This window comes from Notechis scutatus, chromosome 4 (genome assembly GCF_049901735.1).
Source record: "Notechis scutatus isolate UNSWTSFEM ecotype Mainland chromosome 4, rNotScu1.2, whole genome shotgun sequence".
Lineage (NCBI taxonomy): Eukaryota > Metazoa > Chordata > Lepidosauria > Squamata > Elapidae > Notechis > Notechis scutatus.
The window spans coordinates 150,355,429-150,380,158 of NC_142012.1; the positions used below are offsets into that span (position 1 = coordinate 150,355,429).

The 24,730-nt window shown below is 37.8% G+C and overlaps 2 protein-coding genes across 6 annotated transcripts in view; one reads left to right on the plus strand and one right to left on the minus strand.

The window, feature by feature from the left end:
• The window catches only part of PDCD10 (programmed cell death 10), a 34,013-nt gene extending 16,137 nt beyond the window's left edge, over positions 1–17,876 (minus strand). The window contains exons 1-2 of one of the 4 annotated variants that reach the window (XM_026665979.2): positions 17,543–17,876; positions 13,240–13,299 (exon numbers count right to left, since the gene is read on the minus strand). The gene's annotated coding sequence lies outside the window, so the exon portion shown is untranslated. Of the gene's footprint in view, positions 1–13,239; positions 13,300–17,210 lie in introns of all 4 variants that reach the window. The other 3 variants (XM_087965285.1, XM_026665970.2, XM_087965284.1) reach the window with 3 other exon arrangements.
• A 173-nt stretch (positions 17,877–18,049) lies between these two features.
• SERPINI1 (serpin family I member 1) overlaps positions 18,050–24,730 on the plus strand; it is a 150,416-nt gene continuing 143,735 nt past the window's right edge. For both annotated transcript variants that reach the window (XM_087965281.1, XM_087965280.1), the window contains exon 1: positions 18,050–18,185. The gene's annotated coding sequence lies outside the window, so the exon portion shown is untranslated. The remainder of the gene's footprint in view (positions 18,186–24,730) is intronic.

The following is a 24,730-nucleotide window of genomic DNA, read 5'->3' on the forward strand; positions in this document are numbered from 1 at the left end:
CCTTCGATAGATTAGATGTCTATTGAGCCCTTTCAGGTTGAGGATTGCTCGTCAATCCCCCCCGAGGCCTTTGGAATCACAAACAACACTGAATAGAAACCCTGTCTCTCCTGGTCCACCAGAACTGGCTGGATGGCCCGAATGTCCAGCAGATGGTGGATCGCTGATTCCATGAGATCCCTCTTTGAGGGGTCCCTGGAGATGGGGCAGCACACAAAGGCTCTTGGGGGGGGGGAGAGAAACCCGACCGTAAGGTTGACAGGATCCAAACGTCCGTTGTGGTCTGTTCCCACCTCTGCCAGAACAGTCCCAGATGGCCCCCTATGGGGGAAGAGGCTCGGGCATCACTTATTGCACCTGAAGGGTCTGTTGGAACCCCTAAAGGACCTTCTGTCCTCTTGCCTCTGACGCCCTCTGATGGCAAAGGCCTGTCTATCGGCCTGAGAGGAGGAAAAAGGCCCTACTTTAAACAGGGGAAAGCCTGCTCCAGCTTCCCCCTGTTTAAAGGAGGGCTTCCTGTAGTAGGGATGAGACCTGTAATCTAAGCGCCTCCCCTGGGAGGGCAGGATCTTTCACTTGCCCCTGGTTTCCGTCAAAAAGGGATCCAGGGCTTCCCCAAAAAGCCTCTCTCCCTTAAAGGGAGCCGACGCCAGCTTCCATTTGGTTCTGACGTCCATCTGCCAATTTCTTAGCCAAAGAAGCCTGCGTGCTGTTATGGAAGAGGCCATGGCTCTGGAAGAAAATTTGGCTGACGTGAGGGTGGCATCAGCAGTTAATTGAGCCGCAGCTATAATCTTATTCAGGTCCTGATGCACCCTGAGATCCTCAGGTGGGATTCTGTCCTGTAGCTGCCTCAGCCACCGCAAACAGGCCCAAGTAAAAAAAGATGCGGTCGTCAATGCTCTGATGGCCCAGGAGTCGGCTTGATGAGCTCTCCGGAGCGCCATCTCCTCCTTCTGGTACTCTGTCTTTAGAACATCCTCCGCATCATGTGGGATGACAGATAAGGAAGCTAGGGCTACTACTGGGCCATCTACCTTTGGCACATCCATAATGTCCAAAAGGTCTTTGTCCACATTAAATAAGGTAGACTCAGACCCACTGGGGCGAGTGTACATTCCAGGGGACTCCCACTGCTTTTTGATCAGGTTCAGAAACATCTGGGGCACAGGTACAGCGTCCACCACAGATGCTTTCTCAGTGAACAGGAAATCCTCTTGACCCTCTCCCTCAGTGGGAAGGTCCTGAGTGACCGTGTCCTTTTTGAGATGAGCCGTGCTCTTGGCCTTAACCAGCAGAGTCTTGAAAAGAGCAGGCTGGAAAGGGCCCTTAAAGGAGGGGGGACCTGCTACCTCCGGCTCCACATCCAAAAAATCCCTTTCTGTAAGGAGGTCCCTTTCGGAGCCATAAATTTGGCTGCTTTCTGAAGGGGAGGCCGAGCGCTCTCTGAAGTGGACCGGCTGTTCAGCAGAAGCCTGCCCCTGCAGGACTCCTCTGCTAGGTTCCAAATAAGACAGCTGGCGCAGCTAGTTGACTTCTGCCTGCAATTCCTGTCTTATTGTCTGGGAGATCCAGGCTCTCATGAAGGATGGCATTTCTTGCATCTGGGTCTCCTCCGATAGTAAGCCAGCTGCTGTAGGTGTAAAGGTGGCTGCAAGCACAGGTCTGGCTCCACTGGAGACTTGGTCTGCAGGTGGTGCCATCAAGGTCCCGAGGTGGCTCAGAAAAATTGTGAGAGATCTCAGCCCTGATTTGGAGGTTACCCTGAAAATCGTGGGTACTTGAGACCCCAGGAGACCAGGCCATTATATACTGCCTATCTACCAGTTGGTCTGGCTGCTTGTCATCTTGAGGAGGCAAAGTTTGAGGGGTGGCTGTGTATTCAGCCATCCTGGAATCTCTCACTGCCCTGTCAAACTGTTTGTTTATGGCTTTTTGTCTACGCCTGGCCTATCTATCCTCAGCCCTAGAGGATCTCTTAGGGGCTAGAGCCCTGGCTTTAATCCTAGCTGCTGCCTCCAGACCAGCAGACCTGGGCTTGGAGGATCCCTTTACAGCCTTCTCTCTACCCTGCTGAGGAACTGACAATTCTTGATCAGCTCCCATGGCGGCCATCTTTGAGCCCACCAAAAATAACTGTCACTTGACAGGGGTAGAGAAAGGGAGAAAGAAGTAAAAATAAAATAAAATAAAAAATATTCAGCCTAAGCTATCAGCTACAGCCACAGTAGCTGTCCACCACTTCAGGAGGCTAGTGTGACCCAAAGTGGTGAGCTCAGCCCAGCTCCGCAATTCAAAAGCTGAGTCAAGGAAAAAAAGTTGAAAAAACAACAACAAAAAAAACCCGGCTGCCTCTCTGAATTGCAGCAAGCCCTGACAGGTCAGAGGCTTGCGAGCCTGGCGCTGGCTGCACTGCAATTATCAGGCAGACTCAAGCGTCTCGCAGCTGCCACTGTGCTCTGGGGACTGGATGGGGGGGAGGGTCAGGATTTAATCCGGATGGCCAGAGGCCCCCCCAAGGGACAATCCTGGAGACAAACTGCAAGATTGTCCCTGAATGAAATAAATGGCCGCTGCCGCTGAAAAGGGACAGAAACGCTTAGTGGCAGCTGCAGCTCATCCCAGGCAAGGGAAAGTGGATCGGGAGGAGGCGATTTAAAGAAGACGCCGACTCCCACCCCAGCCTGGGCCACACGGGCTCTCAGGGTCAAATTCTAACAGAAAACAAACCAAAAACCAGTCCACCAGCAAGAAAAGTCAATAATTAATTAATAAGCAAAAAAATGTGAACCGGAAAAAAGGCGCGAAAAAATGAAAGTGATAAACCAGCAAGCTGGCTAGCTGTCAAACCTGATCTAAGCTTCTCTGCGAAAAAAAGCTTAATCCAAGGGGTGAATATTCTTCTACAATCCTAACTATTCAGAGCCCTTAAAGGGTGGTCTGAACACGCTGAGACCGAGTGAAGAACTGGGGACCGTTACCAGGGGATGTGTCCTCAGTTTTTCAATTCAGTCTGCAGAGCTAGGAGACTAGAGACTACCCATCCCGGATTCTCCCTTCGGCTCAGTGGAGAAAGTCCATTCAAAAGTGTTGGGGACTTTCACAAGGAGTGGACTGAGGCTGGAGTCAGTGCATCAAGAGCCACCACACACAGACGGATCCTGGACATGGGCTTCAAATGTTGTATTCCTCTTATCAAGCCACTTCTGAACAACAAACGTCAGAAGCATCTTACTTGGGCTAAAGAAAAACAGAACTGGTCTGTTGCTCAGTGGTCCAGAATCCTCTTTTCTGATGAGAGCAACTTTTGCATCTCATTTGGAAACCAAAGATCCAGAGTCTAGAGGAAGTATAGAGAGGCACACACGACCAGATGCTTGAAGACCAGTGTGAAGTTTCCACAGTCTGTGTTGATTTGGGGAGCCATGTCCTCTGCTGGTGTTGGTCCACTGTGCTTCATTAAGTCCAGGGTCAACGCAGCCGTCTACCAGGAGATTTTGGAGCACTTCATGCTTCCTTCCGCAGACGAGCTTTATGGGGATGCTGATTTCATTTTCCAGCAGGACTTGGCACCTGCCCACACTGCCAAAAGCACCAAAACCTGGTTCAATGACTGTGGGATTACTGTGCTTGATTGGCAAGCAAACTTGCCTGACCTGAACCCCATAGAGAATCTATGGGGCATTGCCAAGAGAAAGTTGAGAGACATGAGACCGAACAATGCAGAAGAGCTGAAGGCCGCTGTTGAAGCATCCTGGTCTTCCATAACATCTCAGCAGTGCCACAGGCTGATAGCTTCCATGCCACACTGCATTGAGGCAGTAATTGCTGCAAAAGGGGCCCAAACCAAGTACTGAGTACATATGTATTCTTATACTTTTCAGAGGTCCGATATTGTTCTATGTACAATCCTTGTTTTATTGATTGCATGTAATATTCTAATTTTCTGAGATTGTGGATTTGGGATTTTCATGAGCTGTAAGCCATAATCATCACAATTATGACAAATCATGGTTGAACTATCTTGCTTTGCATGTAATGAGTCTATCATATATTAGGTTGACCTATTAAGTTGCATTACTGAAATAAATGAACTTTTGCACGATATTCTAAGTTTTTGAGTTTCACCTGTATATAAGAACTGGTTCTAAAGTTATTTTTTTCATCATCTGAATAACTGGAAATGGTCACTAAACAAGACAGTCACTAAATGAGGATTACCTGTATATTTGTCTTAAGTTTTCTTTGCTCTCCCCCTTTTTGTATTTTTCTTGTAAGCCAGATATTTATTGGGAGTAAAATTTGTATAAATAAACAGGGCACACATCAAAACCAATTTACTGAATCAAACACCATTCAATAAACAATTCCCTACCTCTCTATTCTTGAAACATTTTTGCTTCCACATTTATGTAGTTTAGAAATTCTCTTTTGTTCTTCTCTTTTTAAAGGTTCTCTTCAACTTCATCTATCTACAACTTTCTCAGTTTTCCCCTTAACTCATTCATTTTTTTTCATATATTTGATTTTCACTCATTCTGACTACATGACAAAATCAACTCATTTCTCCTGTCACAAATCATTAGTTATGTATTCCACATTAATTCACCCTCCATTCATTCTTGATCCTATTACTTGTTTACAATACACACTTCTTATGTACTCCATTTCCACTGTTATTATAATTTTATGGTTCCCCTGGCATACCAAATAACCTCCATATAACAAGTCAGGAAGAAACATATTCTTATACAAACCATTTTCTTTTTTAAATGAACATTTACAACATATGCCATAATATAACACACATTACTTTTCTACCAATATTTGCATCTCTTAAAATTTCTGCATCCTTTCCCCCTCTTTCATAAATATTATACCAAGGCATATGAATTTATCTACACTGTTCTAGGCATATCTATCTGTCTGTCTATCATTCAATTTTTTCCTGTCAAACATCTTATTCTTGGATGCAATCATATTCATACCCACTCCATATTTTTAATCAATCTAACATTTGCCAAAAGCACTGTTTTCAGCCAGTAATACAGCACCATTTGCATTAAAAAAAATACATTCATGTCCCTAACGAACATATCCCTGACCTCACCTCAACCATCCATGTCTTGCTTCTTGCGGATCCCTATCATTTACAGGTAGTCCTCAGTTAACAATCACCCACTCAGTGACCATTCCAAGTTATACTAAGTTACAGTGAACGGGATCTTACGTGGTCTTTGTAGTAGTAGCTGTCAGTTTCCTTGCAAGCTGGTTGTCAAGTAACAAAATGCAAGCTGGTTGTCAAGTACCAAAACCAGTGTCACATGATTGTGGTTTTGGTACTTGACAACCAGCTTGCAATTGTGATGTTGCATTTCTACAATCACATGATCACCATTTGCAATCTTCTGACAAGCAGTCAACGGGAAAGCCGGCAAGACAATCATGTGATCCTGTACCTAATGACTGTGCAGCAGTCACTCAGTGATAGGTACCAGAATTGCCACAACTGTTTTGTAAGCTACTTTTTGTAAGCTATTATGGTCATGTGATGTTGGACTTTCTGATTACAGAGTTGCTGATCCCAATTATAGACATTAAGTGAGGACTGTATTAAGCATTCAGTTTATTTTCATATGTACTTTACTTCCATCCTATGCCAGCCTTCTTTACTAGTACTCCATTTAGCAAATTCAGCACAAAATATCCTATATTACACAGTTTTGCTAAAGTACAGTGATTTTTCTCAAAATCATTAATGTTCAACTAAATAGTACCATATAATTGCATTGCACTTCCAAAATTTTGCTCACTATCATTTATTGTGATTGTCACCTTCAATCAGTATTTTATCAAATATCTTATCTGACAAATTTAACAATTAATCCCCTGTAGTATTTGCATTAATTCTTACCACCATTTTCTTTATACAGGAAAAGAATAATGGCATTTTTTCAACCATGATGCAGTCTTTACACACTCATTAAGCAAGTTGTGTAACTATTCCATTAGAAAAAAACAAACATTTGTACAGGTCCACCGTTAACATTGGTAGCCTTACTCCTTTTCCTCACCTTGAACACTAAGAATTTATTTCAATTCCATTTTCAATATATAAGTATTATTCCCATACAAATCTCTTAAATACTTGAGTTTCATCTGAAATTACTTAATCCCTTTTAAAATTTGCATTTTTCTCACCTATAGCTTCTTGCACTTTATTATTCCACTTCTAATATGGAACTTTTAAAATAAATATTTTCATTCTGTTTGAAGTACCTTCCTTTTTTTATACCCATTTCAATTTATTTTGTTAGATGTTTTTATCATATATATACATTACTTTTCATACATTACTTTTCTTCCTATAATCTTTCTACCTTTAGTCTAGCTCATTTCACTTTCCTTCTACATCTACTTTTTCCAGATATCTGTTCTTGATATAATCAATATATTTTAAGTTTCTCTGTATTCTTCATTGATTATTTCAATCTTTTTTATCAAATCAGTCATGGTTTAAAATATTGCTGTGCATACATATACATGGCTTAGACCACAGATTTAAAACTAACAGATCTTTTTAAAGCAAATAGTTTGCTATTCCCCTTATTTCTCCAATGACTTCTGTATGTTCTCATCTCATTCCCAACTATCCTTTCATGTCACATAGCAAAATAATTTTTCGTTTGGATTGTACTCTTTCTGAACGTTGCCCATTTCTTCCCCAAAACTGAACTGATTATTCTATTCCAATCATTCACTTGAGCATAAGATGCAAATATAATCAACCCATGCATTCTTACTTTCACACAAACTCACAACAATCTAGATGACATCAGGTAATATTTTCTCATGTACACTTTATTTTCTTTATTTTTCAATATTTTCTCATGTACACTCATGTACATTGTTTATAATCAAACCTGCAACATCAATTTCCATGATATATTCAAAAATTTCATTTTACACTCTCATTCAGTTCTATTACACTACTATTCTTTTTTTGGCTTAATTGAAAAAATATCTATTTTTTTCCATTCCATTTATTAATTCATGCTCTTTGCATTCATTTTCTATTCCAAGTAGCAAAGTTTAATATGTATCCACAAATATTAACCTCCACTGTCCATCATGGTTTATTCACATCAAGTTTCCCCATAATGCTTTTTAGTAAGTCAAAGATATAGATGAAAAGCTATATTTAACCTTTGCCACGTGAAACAGCTAAAAAGTATTAGAAATTACCACATGAAATCTCACTGATTCTTACAAAATTTTTAGGGTCAAGTTCAAAATGCTAACAGAATTTCAGTCACCTCTGTCTACAAATCACACAACACAAACCTAGAATGTGACACAAGGATTTTACTAATCTACAGAAAGCCATGTCTTGTGCATTCTGATTAGATGAAATTGCTTTCCATTATATAAATGTACTTTCAGAAAATACTGCAGTGCTAGAGAAAAACCCTGATTCTCTTAAAAGGTTCTATCCATTTCAGCTATCAATCAAACCACCTGAAATCTCATTTCAAAGAACATACAGAACAACAGAGACATAGGTTAGGAAAGAAAAAAAAGGACTCCCTTCCTAGATGACATCTTCAGCAAGATTTAATTTCTGTCACAAACAGCAAAAGGATAGAACTTAATCTTGAAGTTCTCTTCCTCCAAACTGCCTAAGTTTACGAAGTTCGTATTTGCATTTGTATTCGCACAAGTGGCAAGCAGGTATGCCTATTGGTCACATAAATGGAGCACATGCTTGCCCACTGCTTGTGTGGGTGGGGATTCACATGCACTCACCTGCCACTTCCACGGCCTGGTTCTGAAGGGCTCAAGGTGGCCTGGGACCCCTGCTACTGATTCAAAGTGGCCTGGGACCCCTGCTACTGATTCACATGTTTATATTCCAAAGTTGGAATATTGATGTGCATAATGTTATCAATTTGAAGACAAATAATTTGATTATCTTTATTATCAGTTGGCATCTTTAACTACCCTTAATTCTAGTATCTTTATTTCACCAATCACTAGAGGTCAAAAGATTCTCACCCACAAATATGCTATATTCTTAATCATATGTTATCTTTTAAGTGAATATTAATTATCCGTATCTGTAACTGGAAAATTGATATAAATAAATGAATAAAAATTATTTATAAAACTATTCATTACCTTACCATAGAATAACATTAACTAAATTGACATGTGAAGAAGCCTGAGATGACATACGGATTATTGCTTTCTATACATAAATTTAAAGGTAGTAGTAATATTACTTACTACATGACAAAAGGCCAAGGAAGATATGCTGCTAAACAAGTTTTCAAGTGATAATTTGCAAATACTGCTTGAAATAATCTATGTAAACTTCTGCACTTCTGTACTGAAGTTGTTTTGAAGAAAAAGAATTCAAGTTGTAGAACAATAAATTTAGTGTACAGACAAAAGCCTAAGGAAAGCTACAACAAGGTAATTAACCTTGATGAATTTTCCTTGCATTCTCAGCAGGCAAGCCAAAGAGAAAAGCAAATAGAAACTGGCAGTTATATATTTGGCCAAGACATAAACAACTGCCAAGGCAGGTTGGCATGTTCTACACTTTATGTTGATAGAAATTATCATTTATAAGAAAGTTTGCAGTGGCTAGTTAGAATTTTTGGCAATAGTTAAAGGTGGAATTCAAAAAATGTATTTAAGTTTAAAATATAGGTAAATAATTCTTAATAGCCATGACATTGGTATGAATAAATCATAAAATCATAAATATTAATGTAATGCATTATTCTATAGAATTGGCAAATTTTAATCAAATTGAACATATGGCATAAGGACTGTTAACAGCCATTGGCATTCAGACAAATCAGCCATCAATAAATACATAGAAATAAACTATATTTACTGACCATTCAAGAGACAACAAAAAGCTAAGGAAACTAAAAGACCAGAACATATTTTCTTCAGCAGCCTACACCCAGATAAGCAGGGATTAAACCAGACAAGCAATCAAGCTGAAAACAATATCCTAATTAAAGAACCACCAAGGGGAAAAAAAAACCACCACCCTCACCAAAACTGGCAGGGCAAGCTACTGTATATAAACAGGGAGCAAACACTGGCACTAATTATGTTACCTTATGGCTAATGAAACTTCTGCAAACTAACTAAACTCAGAGAATACCAAGAACTTCATAGTTCAACCATGAGCTACATATAATTTTTAATTTTTTAACCCATTTATTTAGTAATGCAGATACTAAATACTTTTCACATCTGTGGATAAAATAGTTTAAGATACAGATGTGGAATAGTTTTAAGCTCCTGGCCTGCAGGGTGACAAATGATAAAATTACTAGTTTCAGATACAAGGCAACATAACAGCAAATTTCAAAGGTATCTGGATCTTTTCCAAAATTCTACTTCCAGATTAGAGAATCAGCAACAAGAAAGTTTATAAAATAGGCTCAAATTCATTGATTTCAGATTTTCATTCCTAATTCTCTAAATGCCATTATTCTTGGTACATAAACTGCTTTCCTTCACAACAAAGGAAAGACCACAGCCTAGTCTGTTATCTGTCTTGTTCTTCAGGGATCATCAGGTAGCCTTGGTTTGCCTGCTTCTTTGAATTTTTGTTCCTTCTCTAATGCTTATGACGCACAAATCAATCATACATGGCGCTCTCCACAATACCAACTATTTGGTAGGTTTTTGAGGACCGAAGTACTGGAGATTTTATATTGAAGATGATAAAATAAAGTTCTCAAAAATATAACTATATATTTATATAGCAATGCTATTGTCTCATGTATCCCTTAAGATACATAAATGTCACCATTAAATTCCTAGGTATCTGCAATATTTGTAGTCTTGAAATTTGAATCAAAATGAAGATAGTAATTTATGAAAGAATACTGTACCATCTTATTTATAGTAAAAAGCCAATTTTTAAAGAATTGGAATCTCAAAAATAGGTATTAAGAATCAGGTTATCCCACCTAGAAAAACCATCACATCATCATTATCACTGTGCCCTGCAGAATGGGCACAACCTCTAGGCCTTAATTAAAGTTTTTGAAAATCCAGTTCAACAAAAAAAGATGGCAGATTTAAAGGAACTAACCTTCTGGTTATTAGAAAAATATGCAATAAAGATAACTATGCTAGAAATTAACTGTATTTCAAAATTAGCATAATCTCTACCAGGCCAAATTAAATGTTACAAAACAGCATACTATGTAAGTTTTTTAAAAAAATGCTTTGTTTTGCCATAAACACTGGAATATCATTTAGTAATAGTTTAACTAATAGTTTCATTTAATAGATGAAAAGGGACTACAGGTTTTGAGTCTATTATTAATTTATTAAACTTACATCCCTGCTACAAGAACAGTGCTCATATTTTTGTTATTTTTTTTCTTTTGCCTCTGATTTGCCCGTCAGAATGAAATATATCATCTAAACTGATAAAACCTTAAGAGTACAATGCTTCAAATGATACGTTCTCCATTAAGCCATATGCTAGAAAATTTGAGACAATATATAGAGTACAACATATCAAATAATATTAAAAATATTAATAGTTCTTTAATGCCTTATAACTGTTTTGATCAATGTAAAAAGGGAAAATAAACTGGCCCAATGACAATAACATATTGTTTTAAAAATTATTGAATATTTCCTCATTTCTATGTTGTGGATAGCTTAAAAACCAAAATGTATAATTAATTAAAAATTTCAGATTTCTGTAGATTTAAAATTCTAAATTATTCCTAAAACATTAAAGCAGTACCTCTGTATTTATCCTTAATTTGTTCCAGGAGGCACGAGTACTAAAAAGTACGAGTACTTTGTTTCAGCTAGGAAGGACTTTCTATCTGTCCTTTTCCTATGTCAGCATCCCTCCCAGCATGGCTGACTTCTTGTCCCCTATCCTTTTGTACCAAACAATGAGTACCAGGATAACATTTCCATGTCAAACTGAGTCAAGTACCAAATTCCATGAGTTTTGAAGCAGTCAAATACACAGGTATCACTGTATCAATATTTCTTATTGTTGAAAATTTGTATCTTACTACAATAATAAGATAGCAAAGTAAATATAATAAAATACAGAAACATACGGATAAGATAAAGCCCAAGCACAGTTTATGGCCTGTTGTAGGAGAACTCTCCAAAAATGCTCTCTTTAGATCTCCTGAAAGGTAAACCATGTTGGAGACAGATGAATCTCCAATGGGTGACATTTCAGAGGGCTAACCTATCTCTGAAAAACAACACTCCTGAGCTCTGAAAGAACAGAGGCAATATGTTGCTTTTCCTAACATCAAGGATAAGCCTAATTCTAGTGCAGATGTGTCCTTCTGCAGATAGCCAAGCATCAAACTATAAAAACTTCTGTATTTATAAGCAACAGGTAACACTAAAAAGAACTGTGAAAATTTAGCAAACCATCCAAATAACTTTCAGCATCCCTCAATGCTTTGACTGTGGGTTTTGATCTGCAGTCACCCAAGATTCTGATTTGGATGCCATACATAAATTGTGATAAAGCAAATAAAATAATGAAAATAAAGTTTTTTGAAATTATTTTTTCTAAATAAAAATGATAAAAGGTACCATGATCTCAATAAGGCATAGGTGTTGTACATTTAGAAAAGGAAATCCATCCCTGCAAAAATGCTATTTCAAATGCAGGCATTATTGCATTTAAATTGCTATAACTCGATACATCATTATGATTAGGTCTATATGCAGTTTTGAAAAGCATTATAAACTGATAAACTATAAGTTAGCATTTATCTTATTATAACTAATTTTATTTTCAATTTTCCCAGAAATTTCCTCTATGAGATGGAACTTTTTGTCAGTAAGATACAAAACAAAATACAATTAGAACAGAGTTGCGAAGGGAATAATTATCCCAAATCAAAATTCATTTACAACTTTCCAAAAACATTTAAAAACCTAAAATATTGTATATAGAACGCTATTTACACCAAAGCTAGAAAGCCTGGTACATCCAGATGGTTTATACTTCAATTCCCATTGGCATGGCTAATGGAATGCGACAGAAACTTACTATCCAAAACATCTGGAGGACATCACACAGTGTTTAGGAGTAAACTAGCTTTTTTATGTACTATATACATATTATTTGTGGATAATAGTCTTATCCACAAATAATAAGGTTTAATAGCCTTACTATTAAAAAGTACTAGGTATTATTTAAAGCAGGCATACCTAACCCCCGGTCCTTGGACTGACACCAGGCCATAACATGCCAGAAAGCAGGCTGCACAAACACGCCCCATCCATAAGATGCAGGCAGCATGCGAAACCATACCCCCTCCGGGCCATGGAAAAACCTCTCTCCACAAAAGGTTGGGGGGGGGGGGGTGTACTGATTTAAAGTATCTTTCTACTTAGATTTTTCCAACTAACTTAATTTGATGTGCTACACAGTACAAAATGCCTCTACTGCTTCTATGTGAAGATTTTTCTAGAATAATCAGGTTTTCCACCTGAAACCAGTCCCTTGTTATCAGAATTTCTTTTCTTGGCTTCTTTATGGAGTTATTTTTTGCCATGAGATGCCCTCTTGTATTTTAATACAGATCTTTTATATTAGGAAAATGAATGAAGAACTTATCAGACTACAATAAATAGGGCAGTTACTTGAAAGCCAAATCAAATTTTATGTATGGTTATATTTATCATTTTTAAAATGGCCAATTACATATGCTCAGAATGTAGATATAAAAAAGTGTTTTCAGCATCTTATACATTCATTCATGGAAATAATTATATTTGCTTGAAAGACAGGTATGATACAGAGGACAGCAAATTGAACCGAGAGTCTACAATAGTCCTCAACTTACGACCACAAGCAGCTCAAAGTTCCATTGCAAAGCAAGGCTGTACCCCATTTTACTTCTTTTGCCACAGTTGTTAAGCAAATCACTGCAAGTTAAGTGAATCATGTGGTTAAGTAAAATCTAACTTTCCCCATTGATTTTGCTTGTCAGAAGCCAGCCTGGAGGGTTACAAATTATAATCGTATAACATAGAGACACTGCAACTGTCATAAATATATGACGGTTGTCAAGCTCTTTGATCATGTGACCATGAGGATACTGCAGCAGTCATAAGTGTGAAAACCAGCCATGTCACTTCTTCCGGTGCTGTTATAACTTCGAATGGTCACTAAGTGAATGCTTGTAAGTCAAGGATTACCTGTACTTCACATTCCAATTCATCTAATAGTATCACCTTCTTTCAATCTTCTCTGCTTCCCTATAAACAGAACAAAAGCCTTCTCAGAGCAGATTCTAAACCACAGAGATTGATCGAGATTAACAGTGGTTATTATGTCAGATTGTAATATTAACACTACAATTATTCATAGATACTGTGCCCTTACCACACTGGGACCTATAGAATCAACAGACAATACCAGCTTTTGCTTTTATCCACAATTCACTAAGTATATCATAACCTCTGAAAAAGTATTAAGCAGGGAATGTATTAGCTGTCAACTAATACATTTAGTTGCATTGTACTATAGCAAGAAAAGCAAGTTACAAGGTACACTAGATCTCTAAATATTTTTCAGTAATAACATGTGATGCAATCTCCAAGCTATTTTTATTGAAAAATGGGATAAACATAGTTCAAATAAATAACTACATTCAGTTTTTGAGTTTTCAGAGTCCAAAGTTTTAGAATTTTCATCAGTGTTTTAAACCATAGATATACAACCTTTTGGATTGCCTGGGCTGCACTGAGTGAAGAGGAATATCTTGGGCTACAAATAAAATATACAGTATAATAGTTAATGTATATAAAAAACAAACTTCCTTTAAAAGTCTTGTGGGCTTCATTACTAAATATCTAAGATCAAGGGATGGACATACCTGTTTTGAACAGTTTAAATTTTCAGGCATGAAATGGTCTGAAAAATGTACGCCTGTATTTAAAATGGAACTACTAATTTTATTCTCAAAATACATTCAGTTTATAAAAAGTTAAAATTCAGCATAAATTTTAAAAGAAAATATTTTAACAAACATTTGCTTTATATAATGTCTCAGGACACCTACAAGTGCATTATTTAGCAATTATAAATTTTAGAATGATACACAGTTTTTACACAGTTTTTTGGGGGGTATTGTTAAATTATTTTATAAAAATAATAAAGTAACCATGTCTATGATTTTCATTACAGGAAAATTACAAGTGATATGTTTCCTGGAAAAATAAACAGAAATATTTATGGTTGTAAATAAAAAAAGGAAAAAAATCCATGTTTTCTTACAACCATTTTATATACCACAGATTTTCAAAAATATAAAGCAGACTAATTTAGAACATTTAAGTTTTCCAAATACACAGAAATCTCAGATAGCAATAATATCAGTAATTCCCTCTCCCTCATTTTAAACACTTCTTTAAAGCTATTCTTCTTTAAAGAGTTGTTCTCTTAATATAATGGAAAATTAAACATAGTACTATATGACTTATATAAACAATATTTAACAAAGGTTTAGGGGTACCACCATGTTTAGGGGTATTTGAACTGGATTAGTACAGTAAGTACTTTCAGAAAGCTATTTTCTTTACAGAATGACTGGCTGTACCACACTAAACCAGATGACATTTAGCCTAGTTTGTGCACACATGTATAGTTTAACAGTTTGCCATCGATCCCTTGTAATTAAACCATTTTCAAAAGTCTAGTTTCTTAGTGTAGCTAATTTATCTGATTAGATAATTTTACATCTATTTTCTTAATCCTCACTAAAGTAACAAAAACTGATACAATATATGTTTTCTTTTCTTATAACAGTCTAAAGTATTTCACTTTCTAGTTTTCAAATTTTTATTTATATTTATATCCCACCCTTTATTATTATTACAAATAAGGCGATGAACATATCCAAATCACTTTCCTCCTCCTTTTTTCCATACCAACAGCAACCCTGTCAGGTTAGTTGGGCTGAAACAGAATGACTGGCCCAAGGTCATCCAGCTGGCTTTCATGCTTAAAGTGGGAGTAGAACTCAAGGTTTCTAGCTCCTCTCCATCTTTCTAGCCTTGTTTTATTGTGCCTTGCTTCATTGAGCTTTAAATATACTGCATTATTTTTTATCAAGATACTCCACCAATAAAAAATGTTAAAATTCACTGAAGGCTCCAACAATGCTCAGATGGCATTTTTAGCAAGAGTATTTTAAATTAATTTAGTTAAGGTATGTACTTTGCTTTTTAGATACAATATTATTATACACTAAATAGACTACAGTATTCATTCATTCATTCATTCATTCATTCATTCATAAATAAAACGTATTGGCTGCTCATCTTACCGTAAGGTAATTCTACGTGCTTAGTCATAAAAGTATATACATATCCATAAGTTAAATACATACACAATTTAGACTTACATAAATCAAAATCAAATATTAGTGGGGAGAACAGGGGAACATTGCGAGGAGTGGGATCTGTTATCAACCACTTCCATGGGCTATTTCCCCTCTGGGGCCCCAAGCCAAAAGTCAGGGACATGCCTATAAGCCCTTATGAAAGCATAGAAGAGTTGGGGCCAAACTTACATCAGGGAGGGGAAAGGGAGATGTTCCAGAGGGCAGGAGCAACAGCCTGGACCTTGCCAGCTGAAATAATCGGGCCGACAGGACCCGCAGGATGCCTTTCTCTGCCAGCATGAGTGGTACAAGCCAATCCCAGTGGAATGAAACAGTCCCTCCAGTATCCATGCCATGAAGGGCTTTAAAGAGGATCACCAACAATTTGAACTGCACCCAGAAGCAGACTGGCAACCAATGCAGCTCGTGGAGCAGTGGTATTACAGGGGCCATTCTTGAGTCTGCCAAAACTGCCTGCAACAGCTGTAGCTGCAGAATGCTCAAGGGTAGCCCCATATAGAATGCAGTGCAATAATCCAACTGTGCAGTGTAAAAATAACTTTTATATGCACTGCAAAAACAAAACAATTCATGTGACTCAGTTTGTTGTGATGTAGGAAACCTCTGACCTAAATATATCTTCTAACCAGCCACATTCAATTTTTTTTATATTCATTATGCCCTTTAGTCTCCCAAGTACAAAGGCGGCTGGATGTATTTGAAAGAATGACAATACCAAGATGAAAATGTCTTCCTTCTGTATACCGAAAAAAATGTCACATTTTCCTGCTTTGGCCATCCATTACATTTGAATACAGAATCTCCTAGGTGTTTTGAACAAGACATCATCATTATGACAAGAAAAGTTCTCTCCCATGTCCGATTTTGATACTGATGTAAATATTGCATCAATGTATAATGGAATAATTATACCAATCTATTGATTGCAAACCCAAGCACTTCTGTAAGTAGATCATTAAAGTTTCACCCTGACTAAAAAACAACTGCAATACATCCAGGATACAGAACAAGGGTCTATGAATGAATTAATGTTAATAGTACCAGTATCAGCATTAGCCTGCACTTCATGATTCAGGAAAAAAAGATTATATTCAAACAAAAAGTATTTCAGTGTGTTTCCTTTAAACATACTTATTCCTGACCAAAGGAGAAAATCCCCATAAAACTGGACAACATCAATAACTCTCTTGAATTATATAATCCCTGAGATATGGTCATATGACAAGATACCTCACTATTACTAAGCAGAAACACCAAAGTTTTTCTTCCTGAGCAGCTCCCATTTTTTCCTTTCCTCCAACAAGCCCATCCTTCCAAGAATGGGCATGCATTTTGGGTGTGTGCAGATGCATCATATATACACTGCTCTGGCTGAAGTACCTTTTTGTCTTCAATGGAAGGCAGGTTGAAACAGTCCCTCAGGCGGAGGAGACAACCATCTATCTGCCCTTTATAAAGAGCAGGGTTCGAGGGGAGTTTTCATTCCACCACTGAGGCCTGTCCAAAGGCATCCAAGAGACCCACGATCAGGGTCCCAGGAAGACAAGCTTCGCCCAACAAGATCAGAAGGGCTGAGCTTTCTTCCTGCAGATGCTCCCCGTTTTTAATCCTCCCTCTTTCAATGAGACAGGTTGCTGTCGTTTCCCGCCCTCCATATAATATGTATGTATGTATATTTACTCTCCTCACAACAACGGAAGGGCGGACGGACATCTTCATCCAAGCAACTACCGACCCGTATTCACCCTTTGTACCCCCTACCTAAATCCTCCTTTCAGGTACCAGAAGCTGCTTCTCCCCTTGCAAAGGTTTGAGCACCTGCAGGAAAAAAAGGGGGGAGATTCCTCCAGTCTGCTGGAGGACAAGTCGCTGCCCCCCACAACCTCCTCACTTTCTCTCGCGGCGCCCATAGAAGGGCTAGGCCCGAATGCACCGAGCCCTCCGATGCTGGAACCCCCCTTACGCATACAGGTCGACGTAACCTCTGTGGGGTGGTCAGGCCTTACGCAAATCTACCAGTGACCTCCCCCTCCGGGCATTGCCTTAACGACACCCGAAGAGACAGAGGAAGGGGGCCTCTTCCGCCACATTACCTCACTTCTCGCTTTCACCTGACCCGCGAAGCCTCTAGGACTCCCGAGCAGGTTCCCCGGTCGCTCCTGCCGGAAGTACGTGCCGGAAAAGAAGCGTCCTCCTCTCTCCCTCTGTGACTGTCTCTCTCTCTCTCTCTCTCTCTCTCCCCCCTCGATGCCGATGCCACCGTTGTTACCACACACACCAGGCGTTGTCCGGAACTAAGCCGGCGATCGCATGAGCCCATGGGACCTGTAGTCCGCTTCTTAGAAAAACTACAGGTCCCGAAAAGCATTGCGCGGACTCGGGCAAAAAGAAAACGGGGCGGGAAGGGGAAGAAGGGGAGAAAAAGAGGCCGCGGCAAAGGCGAGCGGGAGGCGGGGGAGGAGCCGGAGAGAGAGGAGACCAATTAGAAGCCAGAGTCGGAGTGGTGGGCGAGGCTTTGACCGTATTAGGGAGAAAGGGGCGGGGCGAGGAAGAAAAGGATGGTTGGTGGGGAGTAAAACTCTTCGGGCGCTACAAGACGAGACAGAAGCGATCCTGGAGGCGGCGGTCTTGCTTTTCGCACAGTTTCAGCGCAAGGAACGGGTTGAGGTGGACGGCTTCGGCTGCCCCACCTGAAGCCCTTTGCGACTTCACCTCAGAGGGGTTTCCTTCGGACAGGTAAGCGCCGCCAGCCGCTCCTGCACCAGCACAGCTCCTCCTGGGTGCCTTGGTTTGCGGTGAAGCAGCTCCGGTTGGGGAACGCAGGAGCGCCCACCTCGCGTTGTGCAGCCTTTAAAAAGAGGGGTCCTTTTCAAAATAAATAAATAAATAAAATAAAATCCCATCGCTTGGTAAACGAAGTACAACGTGTGTCCTTTAAGGAGAGATTTCCGCTTATTCACAAAAAAAGAAAAGAAAAAAGAAAAAAAAACACATATTTTTTTTTTAAATCTTAGAATCTTCTATTTCAGCAGAATAAATGGCTCCAAATATATTTAGGGAAAGAGGAAAAAAATCCCCATTGAAATCTTGGGGAAATTCTCTATCACTTGATCATGATATTCTTTTTGGTTTGATTCTTCTTTGTTTCTGCCTTTCTGCTAGGTATCCAGGTATTGCTAGATCTTTTCCCACGTATGTTGCATGAATTCCTCTGAGCAAGGCTTGATGCTTTTTCCTGACACTTTTACAAATACCTGTTTTCACTAGATGATGGGACACAATTAGGTTTTTAACTGAAGACCCCTGTGAGTTTCATTCCTTCTCTTTTCCCTCGCATGTGTCCTTTGCCAGAGCATCCTAAACAATTGTAGCACCAGAGCAGAACTTTAAAATGCATGCTTTTAGTACTGAGGATTGGCCTTTATGGGTTAATATAAAGATAAATGGTGGCTTATTGTACCCTGTAACATTAATAGGAGTTGCAGTTAGTACAATAAATCCCTTGAAAGTTTTATGTTGATTGTCTGACCGTTAACATGATCCTTTGTGAATTGTGTGTCTCCCTCTGTATTAGAACAATATTTAATGTATTGAAGACATTTGGAATGTTGTCATTGTTTTCATGTGAACTGAAAGGTAAATATCTTGTTTAAAAAAGTGGGGAAAAATGACCTGCCAGTTATCAAGATGTGGATGAAGAAATAATTTATGAGTCTTTCTGATTAGCACTGATTAGTTTAATCTTAAATGAATTGCATAGTACTGGTATCTGGGTAAATCTGTGCAGTGACTACTTGCGCAATAAGATATTCCAGAAACATTTCTTGAGAAGATCATTCAGTCTCTTCACTTCAATTGACTCTACTTACCTCAATGAAGAATGTAGAAATGTCTAACTGTCTTTTTGAGATCTGTATGAATAAGACTTCAGCTCTGTAAAGAACAGCAATCTAGTCTGGCCCTATACCAGGGAATTTATTTTCTTCTATCCATAGAGTGTTGTCAGATTGATCTGAGTACCTGGTTCTTTTTCTAAACAAATATTGTCTCCTTAACATGTTGCAATTCACATTTCCCCTTCCGCATATAATAGCAGTTAATAAAAATGGATCTTAATATTATGCTATGCAAATTTAATGTATGGACTGTAAAAGAAATATGTAGAAGGGAAAGGTGTTTTTCAGATTCTTAAATGCCGGGATGACATTTTATATTAGTTCATTTTAAATTCTTATCTGTTTTCTAGGTGTCTAGAAAAGCAGGTGCAGGAATGTATGTATCCCTAATTATTTACTTCCAAATTGAAGTTCTGCCAAAATAAAATTACCATATGGCTTATTTGTCTTTACATGACAATAAAGCTTCATTTTGGGATTTAGTTTCAGTGGGAATACCTATAAAATAAACCATATAATCCTGAAAATATTTACTTATAAAGAAATATTTCTAAAGTCTATGACATGGCCACTTATGGGTATATTTATTACTGCATAAAAAGGAAAACAGATATATACTTAATTACTTAGTGCAAATATATAGTGCAATTTTAAAATAACTGATTTATGAATTAAAACATTTCCTTCTAAGCATTTGGGCTTTCTGTGACTATGTAATTGCTTATGTGATATGATGTGATCCATATTTCTATTCCAAGCTTTGCATATAATTTAAGTCTATAGGTTTAATCTCATGTTTATATGTGGTTTAGATAATGTTCTTTATAGTTCATCTCATGAGTGTCATGCCATTGATCTTTCATTCCCAAGAATTTGATGAAACTAGCATCTACATCAGTGCCAAATAAATCATATTATGGCTTGTCTGAAGAATGGACTACTGATTTGATTTGGAATTCATTAAACAACCACATCTGTTTTCAGAATCACATAGCTGTTTTAATAAGCCACAGAAAAATATTGTGTTCTCAATCTTAGACATTCTGAAATAGTTTTTTCTAAATAAATATGAAGCTTTATATATTCATATTTTATCCAGATATTAAGCTAAATCTATCTCCTGATTAAAACAATCTTTTTTTAGATTTTTTTTTTAAAAATCTCACTATTATTACTTTATAAGTAACTCAAGATCAAGATGGAGAACATACATTGTTCTCCTTCCTCCTCATATTTTCTCTACAAAAAACAATGCTGTGAGGTGAGTTGGGCTGACAGAGTGACTGTGACTGGTCCCAAATTTATCCAGCTGGCTTGCATGCTTATCATGGGACTAGAACTCACAATGTCCTGATTTCTAGGCTGGTATTTTAACCTCTAGACCAAACTGGCTCTTAATTATAGCTCAGCCAGGATATAACCACTAACTGATCAATTTAGATCTGCACCTATAATGAGAAGCACTGTTTTCCTTTTCATATTGGACACGGGGAAGCTTTGCTTTCTGTATGTCGGTGTACTGTGGGTCTCATAATGTGGCAGGAAGATTTACAGTCTGAGTTTTAAGATCATCAGTTTTTCCTCTTCTGTTATCTTTTCTTCCCTTGCTGAATGGAATGGCTAGGGGAAAGCAAGTACCGGTACTTTACAAGAGATCTGAACAGATTATTTATAGAGGTATTTTGAAACTAACCTGAGAGCCGCATGCAATTTGAAACCATAGGTTGCTCTATACCATTTTTAATGAAGTTCACATATACTTTATGCAGCAAGGCAGGTTACCCTTCATAACAACAGTAAATGTTTTCTTTTAAATGGAAGTCTCATTTTAAATGGAAACATCATTCTTTTTTTTTAAGCCTTGTAACCATTTAAAAAAACAAAGCCTCTGTTGTTAAAGGAAATATTTATAATTAACTTGTAAGCTAAGACTTTGAAACTTCAGGTTAAACAATCTGTAATTTCCCATAACTTATTGTTTGCTTTCTTGTAAGCTATTGTTTAGTTATTACTGTGAAATAGGCTGCAAGAGTTCACCTATCATGCTGAACCTTGGCTTTTTCATGATCATAGTTGTTTGGATCCATCCAGAAAACTAAGACAAATCATTTGTGAAGAGTATGCAGGAAAACTAACTTTTCTGTCCTAGAATTGTGGCTCAGGCTGATACCCATTTGAATCTTAGATTCATAGACTAACCAAATGCATTCAAATTAGTGGCCGTCATTACACCTTTTGATAATGAATTTCACAGACTTATTTTGTGCTGTATTAAAGATATATTCCTTTTTCCCTGTTCTAAAACTTCAGCTTTATTGGAGGACCAATGTATTTAACATTTTAAAAGAGAAGAAAAAAACCCAAAGAGTTTCAATCCCCAAGTAATTCAAGTGGCACTTTGTCCAATTGTGTTGTTGATATACATTACACTTCTGTTCCCTATATCCATTGTGCGTAATTACATAGTATAGTAGTATTAAAAGTAGTTACATAGAATAGTGAAAGTTTCTGTGCTCACTTTTGCAGGAGTTTGTTGCTTCACTAGATCGTTGATGAGGAAAGAAATATCTGGAAGTTATGATGTACAATGAGTTTTCTGCATTGTAGCTCCTATATAGTTTTACCTTTATCACAGATAAGGAGGAATCAAATTACAAGCATCACCTTAAGCATGTTCCCCCCCCTTTTTTGCAGAACTAAATCTCTTTCTGTTAAATAGAGCTTGCTCCATCCAAAAAGCTGAGAAGACTGTAGTCAAAAATGCAAAGACTGAAGATGATTTACTTACTGTAAATGGGCAAGCATGAAAATATAAGAAATTGGCATATCCATTTCATATTACAGTTGTGGTTTCTTGAATAAACCATCAATTAGGCAGAGGTGGTTTAGTAGATCTCTCATAGTAGAGAGTCCATGAGAAACTTTGCTTCTGAGATTTTACTTCAGGATGTTGTCCAGTGATGTCATCAGAGCCGGTGAAACAAATCTCTTGGTCCAATTCAGTCAACAGGGGAGCTGGCCTAAATGCAATGAATGATTTTAGTTTTCCCAAGGCTTAAAATGTCTAATTTGTTCTCTGAATTTTCTCAGACTGAAAACTTGGTTTGAATGTTTACCATGCCAATGATACTATGAGGAGCAAATAGAAGAGAATGAGGGACATAGGCTACCAGTGTCTGATTCATTCCACTAAACCACTAGATCAATAATTCCTCAATACTAATAATACTTCTCCTTATATTTTTTTCTGCTGAAGTGTAGATTACAGTACCCTAACTCCTGAATTATTGTCATTATTGGAACATACTTTAGATAATCCTGAATCTATTCTACTCTTTACAAGCAGTTAATGGAGATCCATCTCAGTAATTACCATTATCTGCAAGGACTCTGGTGTAAAGAGTTAGTAAAACCTAGATTAGCAAATCAATGGCAAAAAGTCTTTAAATTATTGAGCACATTTCCTACACTCTTCAAACAAGTCTAATTTGACAATGATTATTTTTCATATTTACTAACTCCCCAGAGAATTAAAAAGGATTAGTTATTAACTTATGTTAGAAGTATAAAGTGGAAGAAGACACGCTTTTTTTCTGGGCTTGTTCTGTAATGTGGTGTTTTGGTTTGATACCCATAAAATTGTTCATATGGATGTCATGAAGATCATTCTACTTTTAAAAATGCAAGTGTACTTTTGATTTATGTACTAGAAACTGGAATGTATCACTACATGCAGAATAATGGATTTCTCAAACATGGAAGAGAGCAGAGATTATCTACATTACAAGTATAGCACCAGCCTAGATTAATAGTTTTGACTGATATGTGCATATCCTTGTGTGTGTGTGTGTGTGTGTATGTGTGTGTATGTATATATGTATATATATGATATTTGCTTTTGAGCTATTTTTTTAGTGACATAATAGAAAGACTGATGAATATTACATTGTGTGATCAAAAGTTTAATTATTTGTTTTAAAATTAAACTGAATGATTTGTTTTTTATATGATATAATACGTTTTTGTGGGGTTTTAATTGTCTTTAATTTCTTGTCTTCCTTCATCTTTCCCTCCCTGTGTCCTGATTTTTTTTAAAAAAAATCATCTACAGAAAAATATAATGAGCAAAGCTTAAGCAAACACGTCAACGATTAGAATCTAACTACTCTGACCAACAGTGAATTGCCAAAATGTCAGATATCCTGCAGATTCAGTGCAGAATATTGAATTTAGGACTTTTTGAATAGGATGTTTTTGGAGGGGGTGTTCAAGGAAGAGCTGGTTATGGCCACATCTGGGACTGTCTTCGGGGGGGGGGGCATAGAGACCCTCCCTCAAGAAAGCAACTTCAGTTGTGTAGTTGTGACAGTCAGATTGTCTTTCTAGATCCTCCCTTTCTTAGGTCCTCCATGGTCATTCTATATACCAGACTACACTAAAATGGGTTTAGGTATTTTATAATTCAGTGTACTTGGAAGGCACAGCCTGAGGTATAAACATATAACATAATAGTGATAATGTAATGTAGTATGAAAAGGGAGTTTGACATCCATCAAAAATAAGTAGCTCTGAGCACATTTGAATTAGTTGCATATACTGTAAATATTTAAAAGTGCATAATACCAATGATTTGGGTAAGAATAAAGCAACAGCTTGGATTGGGGTCTATTTTTTCCCCCAACACATATCCCAGGAGGGATCTTCAGTGCAACATAGTATTAGAAAGCTAAAGAAGGTGCATAATCTGAGCAGCTGAAAGGTTCATCAGTCAACAGAAACTGGGGAGTACAATTGCATAGTCATGGATATAAAAAAAGAGGGAAAGGAAACACCTTGGTGGAGAGGTGAAGGATCAGAGGAGAATCAGTGATTGTATGAAATGGGCAGGCAGGTTTTCTGCACAGCATTTCCCCTTCTGTTTTAAAACAATGTCAAACCAATTTTAGCACTTAACGCTGGGATTGCTGCGCCTTCCAATTCAAAACGACAGGTGAACTATGGCACAAATTCCAATTGTAGTGCAGAAAACAGGGAACCTGCAGTTGATAAACCGCATTCAGTCCTTACCACCCATCCTTTAACACAGGGGTGTCAAACTCAATTTCATTGAGGGCCACATCAGGGCTGTGGTTGATCTCGGGGGGGGGCTGGGGGCCATGGCCAGCTTGACGCCACTCCCCAAACTGCTGGCATGTTTCCTCTTCACACTGGGTAGTTAGTTAGTTTACTTTATTGTCATTGGACCTCATACAACGAAGTCAAACACCATCTTCAGTGCACTTCATGACCATGAAAATAAACACAAACACACATCCTTCACACTCCACACATTGAACTGAAAACCCACAACACCGCACCAACACTGCACTATACAATAGAATTCAA